Raw genomic sequence first — 12707 nt, 5'->3', positions numbered from 1 at the left:
ACAGGTCAATCAATGGTACAGAATAGAGGACACGGACACAAATCCAAATAAATACAATTTTCTCATACTAAACAAAGGTGCCAAAAGCAAAGAATGGAGAAAAGATAGCCTCTTAAACAAATGGTACTGGGAAAACTGGAAATCCATATGCAGCAAAATGAGAATAAACTCTGATCTCTCACCCTGCACAAAACTCAACTCAAAAAGGATCAAGGACCTTGGATTAAGACCAGAGATCCTGCAATTTATAGAAGAAAAAGTAGGACCAAATCTGCATCATGTTAACTTAGGACAAGACTTCTTTAAAATGAGTCCCAAAGCACAAGAATTGAAAGCAAGAATCAATAATTGCAATAGATTTACACTAAAAATTCTCTTCTCAGGAAAGGCAACTATCAACACTGTGAGGAGAGAGCCTCCAGATTGGGAGAAAATTATTGCCACACATACTTCAGAAAGAGCACTTATCTTTAGAATCTATAAGAACACAAAACTTTACACCAAGAATACAAAAAAAATCAATAAATGGGTGAAGGAAATGAGCAGACACCTCACAGAAGATCTATAAGCAATCAACAGATATATGAAAGAATGTTCAACATCTGTAGTAATAAGAGAAATTCAAATCAAAACTACTCTAAGTTTCCATCTCACCCAAATTAGAAAGGTGATTATCAAGAATACAAGCAACAATAGGTGTTACTTTTGTTTCTTGTGCTATGGGAGTCCTGTTAAGGAAGTCTGAACCTATGCCTACATGTAGAAGATTTGGACCTCCCTTTTCTTCTATAAGATTAAGGGGCTCTAGTCTGATTCCGAGGTCCTTGATCCATTTTGAATTGAGTTATTTACAGAGTGAGAGATAGGGTTAATTTCGTTCTGCTGCATATGGATTTCCAGTTTTCACAGCACCATTTGTTGCAGAGGCTATCTTTTCTCCATTGCATTTTGGGCACCTTTGTCTAGTATGAGAAAATTGTATTTATTTGGGTTTGCGTTCATGTCCTCTATTCTGTGTGATTGATCTACATATTTTGGTACCAATACCATGCCACTTTTGTTAGTATTTCTTTGTAGTATAGTTGCAGTACTGGTATTGCAATACCTCCTGCTTCACTCTGCCTGCTAAGGATTGCTTTAGCAATTCTGAGTTTCTTGTTCTTCCAGATGAATTTCATGATTGCTTGCTCTATTTCTATAAGGTACCTCATTGAGATTTTAATTGGAATTGCATTGAATCTGTATAGCAGTTTTAGTAGTATGACCATTTTGACAATATCAATTATGCCTATGCAAGAACATGGGAGATATTTCCATCTTCTAAGGTTTTCTTTAATTTCTTTCTTTAGTGTTCTCTAGTTCTCATAGTAGAGGTCTTTCACATCTTTTGTTAGATTGATTCCCAAGTATTTTTTTTTTCAAGGCTGTTGTGAATGGGATAGTTTTCCTAACTTCTCCTCTGAACATTTATCACTCATTTATAAAAATGCATTCGATTTATGAGTATTGATCTTATAACCTGCTACCTTGCTGAATTCATTCATGAGTTCTATAACCTTTCTGGTGGAATTTCCTGGATCTTCTTAATATAGAATCATGTCATCAGCAAATAGGGATAGTTTGAATTCTTGTTTTCCTATTCGTATCCCTTTAATTTCCTTGGCCTGTCTAATTGCTGTGGCTAGATTTTCGAGGACAATGTTGAATAGAAATGGTGAACGAGGGCATCCCTGGCTTGTTCCAGTTTTTATGGGAAATGCTTTCAGTTTTTTACCAGTTAGAATATTTGCTATGGGCTTAGCATAGACGGCCTTTACATTTAAGGAATGTTCCCACTATCCCTATTTTTTCTAGTGTTTTAAGCATGAAAGGATGCTGTATTTTATCAAATGCTTTTTCTGCATCTATCAAAATAACCATAATTGTAATAATCTGTAATTCTTGACATTAAGTCTGTTGATATGGTGAATTACATTTATTGATTTCTGGATGTTGAACCAACCTTGCATCCCTGGAATAAAACCCATTTGATCATAGTACACGATCTGCTTAATATATTTTTCTGTGCGATTTGCTAAGATTTTGCTGAGAATTTTTGCATCAATGTTCATTAAGGATATTGGTCTAAAATTTTCTTTCCTCAATGTGTCTCTGTCTGGTTTAGTTATCAGTGTGATATTGGCTTCATAAAATGAGCTTGGGAGGGTTCCCTCCTCTTCTATTTCATGGAATACTTTGAGGAGTATTGGATGAGCTCTTTTAAATGTTTTGTAGATCTTGACTGAGAACCCATCTGGTTCCGGAATTTTCTTTGTTGGTGGGCTTTTGATGACTTCTATTTCACTACTGAAATTGACCTATTTAATTTGTGTATGTTCTCCTGGTTCAGTACAGGTGATTCATATGTCCCTAGAAACTTTGTGATGTCTTTGAGATTTCTGTTTTGTTGGAGTATAGATTTTCAAAATAGCTTCTAATTCTGTTTTGTATTTCACTCGTGTCTGTTGTGAAATTTCCTTGTTCATTCTGTATTTTAGTAATTTGGGTTTTCTCTCTCCTTCTCTTTGTTAGTGTGGCTAAGAGTTTATCAATTTTGTTTATTTTTTTCAAAGAACCAACCCTTATTTTGTCAATTTTTTCTATTGTTTCTTTTGCTTCAATTTCATTGATTTCAGCTCTAATTTTAACTATTTCCTGTCTTCTACTACTTTTGGTGTTGGTCTGCTCTTCTTTTTCTAGGGCTTTGACCTGTAGTGTTCAGTTGTTTATTTGTTGATTTTTTTTCATCTTTACAGTATGCACTCCATGAAATAAATTTTCATCTAAGTGCTGTTCATAGTGTCCCAGAGATTTTGATATGATGTGTCTTTGTTCTTGTTGACTTCTCAGAATATTTTCATTTCCCTCCTGATGTCTTATGTTATCCATTCATCATACAATAGTGTATTATTAATCTCCAGGGTTTGGAGTAGTTTCTGTTGTTTATTCTGTCATTTATTTCTAATTTCAATCCATTATGATATGAATGAATACAACGTAGTATCTCTATCTTCTTGTATTTGCTAACATTAGCTTTATGGCATAAAATACGGTTTATTTTAGGTAAGGATCCATGTGCTGCTGAGAAGAAAGTGTATCTGCTCTTTGTTGGATGGTATATTCTATATATGTTTGTTAAGTCTAAATTATTGATTGTATTATTGAGATCTATGGTTTCTTTGTTCAATTTTTGTTTGGAAGATCTTTCTAGTGGTGAGAGAGGTGTGTTCAAATTGCCTAGTATTATTGTGTTGTGGCCTATTTGCTTTCTGGAATTGATTAGAAAATCTAGAAGAAATGGAAAAGTTTCTGATTACATATGATTTACCAAAATTGAACCAAGATGATACAAAATACCTTAGTAGATCAAGACAGTATTGATATTGAAGCAGTAATAAAATGTCCTCTGATTAAAAAAGAAGAAGCAGCAAGATCCTCGGACCACATTGCTAATTTTACCAAAAACGTTTAAAGGACTAACACATCTGCTGCTCTAATTCATAAAAAAAAGGAAAACAAGCTTTCAAACTCATTCTGTGAAAATAGTAATACCCTGCTAACAAAAGGGCACAACAGAAATATAGTCACAGATCAAGTCTCTGATAAACATTGCATAAAATCTTCAATAAAATACTTTCAAATTTAATTAGAGCACATTAAAGGGATGATATGCAATGACCAAGTATGTTGCCTTCCAAGGATGTAAGAATGGTTCAAAAAAGACAAATCAATAAATGTAACAAACACAAAAGATAAAATGTCATGATCAAGTCTGTTGCCTCCAAGGATGCAAGAATGGTTCCACAAATACAAATGAATGATTGTAATAAGCATATAAATAAAAATGAAACATAAAAGCACTGATTTATCGCAACAGATGCAAAAAATCCTTTTATAAAAATCAGTATCTCGAAGCCTACAGAGTGGGAGAATATCTTTGCCACTCATACTTCAGATAGAGCACTAATTTCCAGGTATATAAAGAAGTCAAAAAAACTCTACACCAAGAATACAAATAATCCAATCAACAAATGGGCTAAGAAATGAACAGACACTTCACAAAAGAAGATGTACAAGCAATCAACAGATATATGAAAAAATGTCAACATCTCTAGTAATAAGAGAAATGCAAATCAAAACTACCCTAAGATTCCATCTCACCCCAATTAGAATGGCAATTATCAAGAAACACAGCAACAATAGGTGTTGGCCAGGATGTGGGGAAAAGGTACACTCATACATTGCTGGTGGGGTTGCAAATTAGTGCAGCCACTCTGGAAAGCGGAACGGAGATTCCTCAGAAATCTTGGAATGGACTCACCATTTGACCCAGCTATCCCACTCCTTGGCCTATACCCAAAGGACTTAAAATCAGCATACTACAGGATACAGCCACATCATGTTCATCACTGCTCAATTCACAATAGCCAGATTGTGGAACCAACCTAGATGTCCTTCAATTGAGAATAAAGGATATATATATATATATTATATATATATATACATACATATATATATGATATTACTTAGCCATAAAGAATGATAAAATTATGGCATTTGCAGGCAAATGGATGAAATTGGAGATATCATGCTAAGTGAGATAAGCCAATCTCAAAAACCAAAGGACGAATGATCTTGCTGATAAGCAGATGATGACACATAATGGGGGGTGGGAGGGGTTAGTGTTAGGGTTAGGGTGGTTAGGGAGGGGGGCAAGAATGGAGAAAGGAAGGACTGTATAGAGGGAAAAGGGGGTGGGGAGGGGTGGTGGAAGGGAAAAATTAACAATGAGTCAAACAACATTACCCTATGTAAGTTTATGGTTACACAAATTGTATGCCTTTACTCCATGTACAAACAGAGAAATAACATGTATTCCATATGTTCACAATAAAAAAAAAAAAAAATCACCATCTCGGCCAGGCATGGTGGTGCAAACTGATCCCTGCATCTTCAGAGGCTGAGGCAGGAGGGTGGTGGAGAGTTCAAACCAGCTTCAGCAAAAGTAAGGCACTAAGCAACTCAGTGAAGCTGTGTCTCAAATAAAATACAAACTAGGCCTGGTGATGTGGGTGTGGTCGAGTGGCCCTGAGTTCAATCCCCAGTATCCTCCCACCCCACCATAAAAATCAGCATCTCTTTATGATGAAAAGCCTTAAAAATTACATATAATAGAACCATGTCTCAACATAGTTAAGGCTATAAATCATACTGAACTGAGAAAAGCTGAAAGCAATTCCTATAACATCAGGAACAAGACAAACATCCCCACTGTCACCATGCTTATCAACATAGTACCAGAAATTTTAGCAAGAGTAATTAGGCAAGAGAAAGTGAATAAGAAAAAAGACCCAGAGGAGCTAAAGCAATTTTCACAAAAAAGAACAATGCTAGGAGCACCACAATACCTGATTTCAAATTATACCTGAGAGCCAGAGTTATAAAAGCAGTATAATATTGTCATAAAGAGAGGCTGGTAGACTAATAGAACAGAACGGAGAACCCAAAATAAATACACACAGCAACTATCAACAAAGGTGCCAAAGTATTGGAAAAAGTACGACCGTCTTCAATAAACGGTGCTAGGAAAACTGAATATTCCCATGGAGAACACTGAAAGGAGATCCCTATCTCTCATTTACAAAAATCAACTCGAGATTAAAGAGACCTTAGTTTAAGACATCATCCTTTAGAACTACTGGAGAGAACACAGGGAAACACTTCAAGATCATGGCAAAAGCAATGATTTCCAAGTTAGTACTCCAACAGCTCAGGAAATCAGAACGAGAATGAACAAGCAGGATTTCACATAGAAAAAACACATTAGAAAGGTAGTGCACCACGATCACGTGGGTTTCATTCCAGGGATGCAATGTGGGTTCAATATCCAGAAATCAATAATGTAATTCACCACAATAATAGACTAAGAAACATGATTATTTCAGCAGATGCAGAAAAAGCATTTGATAAAATACAGCACCCCTTCATGCTCAAAACACTGGAAAAAAATAGGTATAGTAGGTAGAATACCTCAACATTGTAAGGGCTATCTATGTTAGCCCCTGGCCAACATCATTATAAATGGAGAAAATCTGAAAGCATTCCCTCTAAAACTGGAACAAGCCAGGGATGCCCTCTTTTACCACTTCTATTAAAGATCATACTGGAAAAACTAGCCAGAGCAATTAGACACAACCAAAGAAATCAAAGGGGTTATAAATAGCAAAAGAAGAACTCAAACTATCAGTATTTGCCTATGACAGGATTCTATCATAGGGGAATCAAAAAATTCCACCAGAAAGCTTTTGGAACTAAAAAATGAATTCAGCAGAGTAGCAGGATATAAAATCAACATCATAAATTGAATGGATTTCTATTCATAAGTGATGAGTCCCCTGAAAGAGAAATTAGGAAAACTACTCCATTCATAATAGCCCTCAAAATAAAAATACTTGAGAATTGATCTAATAAAAAGAGATGAAAGATCTCTACATGAGAACTACAGAACACTAAAAAAAAAAAAAAAAAAAAAAAAAAAAGAAATTAAATAAAACCTTACAAGAGGGAAAGATCTCCCATGTTCTTGGATAGGCAGAATTAATACTGTTAAAACAGTCGTACTATCAAAGGCACTGTACAGATTCAATTCAATTCCAATTAAAATTCCAATGATGTTCCTCACAGATTATGAGAAAGAAATTATGAATTCATTTGGAATAATAAGAGACCCAGAATAGCCAAGAAAATCCTTAGCAAGAAGAGTGAAACAGGAGGTATCACAATACCAGATTAAACTATACTACAGAGCAATAGTAATAAAAACAGCATGGTATTGGCACCAAAATAGGCAGGTAGACCAATGGTACAGAACAGAAAATAGGCAGGTAGACCAATGGTACAGAAGAGACAAACATAAATAAAGTTACCTCATACTAGACAAAGGTGCCAAAACCTACAATGGAGAAAAAAATAGCCTCTTCAACAAATGTGCTCAGAAAACTGTAAAATTTTATGCAATAAAATGAAATTAAACCCCTATCTCTCACCCTGCACAAAACTCAAAAGTGATCAAAGTCCTTGGAATTAGCCAGTGAGCCTTGCACCTAATACAAGAAAAAGTAGGCCCAAATCTTCATCAGTGTCTGCTTAGGTCCAGACTTCTTAACAAGTCTCCCAAAGCACAAGAACTGAAAGCAGGAATCAATACATGGGATAGTTTAAAGCTAAAAAAGCTTTTTCCTCAGCAAAGGAGACCACCAAAAATGTGAAAGAGACCCTACAGAGAGAAAATCTTTACCAATGCACTTCAGTTAGAGCACTAAGCTCCAAAATTATAAAAACTCAAAAAAACTTAACCGCAAAAATACAAATAACCCAATTATAAATGAACTAAGGAACTGAGCAGACATTTCACAGAAGAAGATACACAATTGATCAACAAATATATGAAAAAATGTTCAACATCTCTAGTAATTAGAAAAATGCAAATTAAGTACTGTAAGATTTCATCTCACTCCAATTACAATGGCTATCATCAAGAATAAAAGCAACAATATGTATTGCAAGGGTATGGGGAGAAAAATATATTCATGCATTGGAAGTGGAATTGCAAATGTGGGTGCAGCCATTCTGGAAAGCATTATGGAGGTTTTCCTAGAAAACATGGAATGAAACCGTCATTTGACCGAGTTATCCCACTCCTAAACCTATACCCAAATGGCTTTAAAATATACTACACACTACAACCATGCAGCCACATCAATGTTTATAGCAGCTTCAATTCACAATAGCTAGATTGTGGAACCAACCTAGACGCCCTTCAATAGATGAATGGATAAAGAAACTGTGGTATATAGACACAAATGGAATATTACTCATTCATAAAGAATAAAATTATGGCATTTGCAGGTAAATGGATGGACTTGGATGAATATCATGTAAGTGAGATAAGCCAGCCCAAAAAACTAAAGATCAAATGTTTTCTCTGGTAAGTGGATTGCAATATTAATGGGGGGGGGGGACAGGGAGGTAAAGGGAAAAAAGAAGGAATTTGGATGTGTAAGGGAAATGAGGGGAAGTGAGGGGGCAGGGGAAAGGAAACATGGTTGATGAGACAAACATCATAACCTATGTACATGTGTGATTACACCATGGTGTGACTCTACATCATTTACCAGAGAAATGAAAAGTTTTACTCCATTCATGTACAGTGAATCAAAATGCATTGTGCTGTCATGTGTAACTAACAGAACAAACAAATCATAAAAAAATGCATGTAATCTTTGACCAAAAAAGAAGTCACCTTCAACATAGTTGTTACAATTTATATCTATTATTTTTCTACTCTAAGCCTTATAATTTTATCAAATCAAAAAATTGAAGCAATATGATCATGGATGTCCTCTAATACTCTCCATTGAACTATATGGCTGTTTACAGTGGAACTTACCACAGTGTAAGTTCAGGTCATCAATGCAACAGGAAACAAATTAAGAAAGCTCCTATACAGAAAATGCTTTACTAAGAATTGTGTATCCTTTTCAAGTTCATTTTTAAAATGATAAATTAATTACTCCTCAAACATTAGAGGTAGATGTAAAGTCTAAATCAGAGAATGTTCATAACAAACAGTTGCATTACTATGACATGCTGAACACTTTGTCCCTAGTAGCAATTCATAGTTCAATAAGCTGTGCAAAAAAGCAATGAATAGTTTGCATTTAAGCAACATTCCCATCAGTCACTGCACATGCACCTGTCACATGCCACCTCAATGATTTGTGTGTCCAGTTTTCATGGCAGAAACCCAGAACTTTATCCAGAAGAAGTAATCAAGGAGGTTCAATCCATTACAAAAATGTTTACATTATAGATATTATGGCCACCTGTTTTTTTTTTTATTTAGCTTTTATTTTTTACAGACAGCATTTGATTCATTGTACACAAATGGGGTACATCATTTCATTTCTATGGTTGTACACCATGTAGATTCATACCATTCGGTAATCTACATGTACATAGGGTAATGATGTCTAATTCCACCACTTTTCATAACCCTCCCTCTCATTTCTGTCTACATATTCTAAAGTTTCCCCTCATTCTTTCATTCTCCACTTATCAGGAAAAATATTCATCGGCCTTTGTATTTTGGGCTTGGCTTATTTCATTTAGCATGATATTCTCAAATTCCATCCATTTATTTGCAAATACCATAATATCTTCCTCTTTTATGGCTCAATAGTATTACACGGTGTATATATACCAGAGTTTCTTTAATCCATTCATCTTTTGAAGGGCATCTAGGTTGGTTCCACAATCTACATATTGTGAACTGAGCTGCTATAAACTTGATGTGACTGTGGTACTAATAATATTTCCCTACTGTAAATCTTATAAATATTCAGCATTTTTATACCTATCACGAAATAGATAACCACAAAGTAAGACAATAAAGAAAAACCAAAAATACATCTCCTTTGATTTAAAATTCTTCACATCAAGCATTTTGTTGCAAATGAAGTAATTTGTTCTGTTTTGTTTCACAGTACTAGAAATTGAATCCAGGGCCTAGTACAATCAAGTGTTCTACCACTGAGCCACACCAAAAGCCCCTTCTTTATTTCATTTTGCAACAAGACTGCTAAATTGCTGAGGCTGGCTTCCAACTTGCAATCACCCTCCCTCAGACTCCTAAGTAGCTGGGATTAAATGTTTGTATTACCCTGCATTGCTTGAAGTGACTCTTTAAATCCACAGATGAAAGACTCTCCAAGTGACTTGAGAATCTATTGCAAATCTGGTTTTGAAACAAACTTTCATTTAACACAGGTTTAAACTCACTTTACTGAAATCAGACACACCAGAATACATTGTGGAGTAGTAAAATATGTGATACCATCTTCATACTCCATGGGAAAAGTTCTTTTGCAAATAATCAAAACCAAAAAGAATAAAACAGGGAGGCCTTCTACAATGTTATCTCGAAGAACAATTCCCCTTCACAGACTACAATGCTGTTGACAATCTCAAGCACTTGAACTTCTGAAGAACTCCCCCAGGAAGAAATTCTCCATGCTTCACCAGACACAGTTACACTTTTTGTCATTCTCACCACCTTAACAGTATGACACATTCTGCTCCAGATAGTCCCAAAGGCTTCCCCTGTGTTCCCTAAGGTTGGTCACATTCATAATCATTCTTGTAACACGATCAATTGCCATAATTCTTTCTGGGGCCAATGTGTATTGCTGCATTTTCCAAAGAGGTGGAGGTCTCTCTGATTACTCAAATTTGCTAGGGTGCTCCTCCCTGGACTAAGTTGTCATATCCAGAACAACCCATCTCCCCATAAACATGTGGTCCATGCTTCTCACACCCATGGTAACACAGTTATACAAGCCACACAGGTGAAATTAACATCCAGAAAGGTCTCAAATGATGCTGCTGTGCCAGCCACAGTGAATGGGGATTAGAAAATGCTAAGCCTTTCTTTAGGAAACATGGCTGGCACAGCCCTGCAGTCCTGAATATTTTGTGCATTAGTTTTTCTCACCCTCATTCACTCTCATTATGTGTGCATCTCTTCCTTCCCAGTTTTGGCCAGTACTTGAAATTGCTGCCATCTGCTCCCTGATGTTCTCACAAACTCTACCATTTCTTGCCAACAACCACTTGACCAGACAGATATCTATCAGCTCAGGAATCCTCGTGAGACATTGCAAGCAAGACCATCCCACCACCCTTTCATATTCCTGCCATGTTCTGTTTGCTAGGAACACTTTACATACCTATGTCCAACATCAAGAAAAACTTCAAGAGGTGTATGAATTTCTTTCGTACACTGTGGTCGCTGGAGTGAGAGAAACTTTCCATATTCCAAGTATATGACTTGGGCAAGCCACTCTATCTCCAAACATCACTTCCTAAAATGAGAATGAATGTTAATAATGTTGTAGCGAAGAGGAAATAAGTTACAGTATTTGAACACTGCATAATTCCTTTTGGATGATTTTGATATCATTGTTTTTATTTTTATTTCATTATTATTATGAGTTAAGAGGATGATTTTGATATTATCATTGTTTTTATTTTTACTGCATGATTGTCAACTTAATTTTTACTTGCTAAATAAAAGAACAAACAATTGTGATATAGGGTTTCCAGAATTAACCTATTAATTTTCTAGGAAAAAAAGCTAATGCTTAATACATACCAGAGACTTACAGTTCTGAGAAGCAAATGAATATTCTTTCAAGTAATTTTTCAATTCACTTTCTTGAACATGATATTTAGTGGGTTTCTACTAATTTACTTTCGTGTTAAAGGACTGTTTTCTCTAATCTCACTTACTGCTGCTTTGACTGTGGACAATCTGCACTCATGGAGTTCTTCCAACTGACTTTGTTCTCTCCACACTAAATATGCATACCAGCCCTTTGGTGCTGGTGTTTCCACTACTTGAGTGAAATCAAGGGTCCCCATGGCTTACCTGCTTATGTTCAAATAAGGAAAAGTCCATGGTTCTCTTCAGAGACAAAATGAAGTCTGGTTACAGTAATTACACTGGCAGTCCCAGGTTAATAGTCAATAGAGAACACTGCATTGAAACTACGTATTTGCTCTCAGGAACAGCCAGGCTTACTGAAATCCTGCAGAGTCGGGCCAGCAAGCAGCATGTAGACTTCTCCATTGGCATTTGGTACATCTACCTCTTCTGCCACACAGTTCTAGTGGTCATGTCTTCTGACCACTTCAAGTCCAGCAGCTACCCTGGGAGTGATAAAGCAAGAAAATATTACTTGATGGGTGCTGCTCTTCCCTAAGCCCACAAGGATTCTGTCTGGACCGGACATGCATTCAGAGGGGACATTTCATGGGCATCCCTGCATTTTCCAGGGCCTCACTCCTGTAGGACTCCTGGCTGGTCCTCACAGTTTTCTCCTCGACCCCCTCACTGGGTACTACTCTTGCTGTCACAATCTCTCTCCCAACCACAGGGCTCTCAAGCTGTGGTCTAACTTTTGACCCCATGGTGGAAAATCAGTTATTCCCAAATCAGCCTCTTCTGGGGATTTCAGCTCACTCTACTCCTAGATGGCTCAAAAATGGTCAGAAAAAAAGTCTCTGAATCCCCCCATATGCCGCAATGAATAAAGAGTTAGATTCTCACAGTGGTTCCTAGATTGGAATTGTTTGTAGAAAAAGTGAGAACTTGATTTAGAAAAGCTTGTGTTAAAAAAAAAAAAGAAAAAAAAAAAAAGGTTCTAGCACCAGTTTGCACTTGGGACCAAAAATCATTTAACTGCATCACCTCTGCACATTCCACTCACAGTCAGAGAATATGAAGGGCCATCTGGAAAGAATCTGATTAGCTGCAATGTGACCAAAAAGCCAGTCATTAGGTCAGGTAAGAGCATGTGATTGCCTAAAGCTGCACTGCTATGATTGACTGAGACATACTTGCATGGTTACAAGCGCATTCCTACAGTTAAGATAGGTTACAGCATATCTATGTATTAAGCTGCGTTATAGTTAACCATATACCATGGCCACATAGGGACAAACATTATCACCCAAATACAGAGACCGGTTTAAGACAAACTTATTTTAGTTTAACAATTAGCCCAATTTTGTTTACATTTTTAAATCTTCAGAGAGTGACCAAAACC

At 36.3% G+C, this 12707-nt stretch overlaps 1 long non-coding RNA gene and 1 pseudogene across 4 annotated transcripts in view; both read right to left on the bottom strand.

The window, feature by feature from the left end:
• LOC306642600 (thiosulfate sulfurtransferase/rhodanese-like domain-containing protein 2) overlaps window positions 1-12707 on the bottom strand; it is a 417963-nt pseudogene that overhangs the window by 213054 nt on the left and 192202 nt on the right. The gene's annotated exons all lie outside the window — the stretch shown is intronic.
• The window catches only part of LOC306642743, a 152201-nt gene continuing 151010 nt past the window's right edge, over window positions 11517-12707 (bottom strand). For all 3 annotated transcript variants that reach the window (XR_013758656.1, XR_013758657.1, XR_013758658.1), the window contains exon 3: window positions 11517-11808. This is a non-coding gene — a long non-coding RNA (uncharacterized lncRNA). The remainder of the gene's footprint in view (window positions 11809-12707) is intronic.

The sequence above is a fragment of the Sciurus vulgaris genome, assembly GCF_902686455.1.
Source record: "Sciurus vulgaris genome assembly, chromosome: 13".
Lineage (NCBI taxonomy): Eukaryota > Metazoa > Chordata > Mammalia > Rodentia > Sciuridae > Sciurus > Sciurus vulgaris.
Note: the sequence above shows the minus strand (reverse complement) of the source record. Positions and strands in the feature narration are given on the sequence as shown.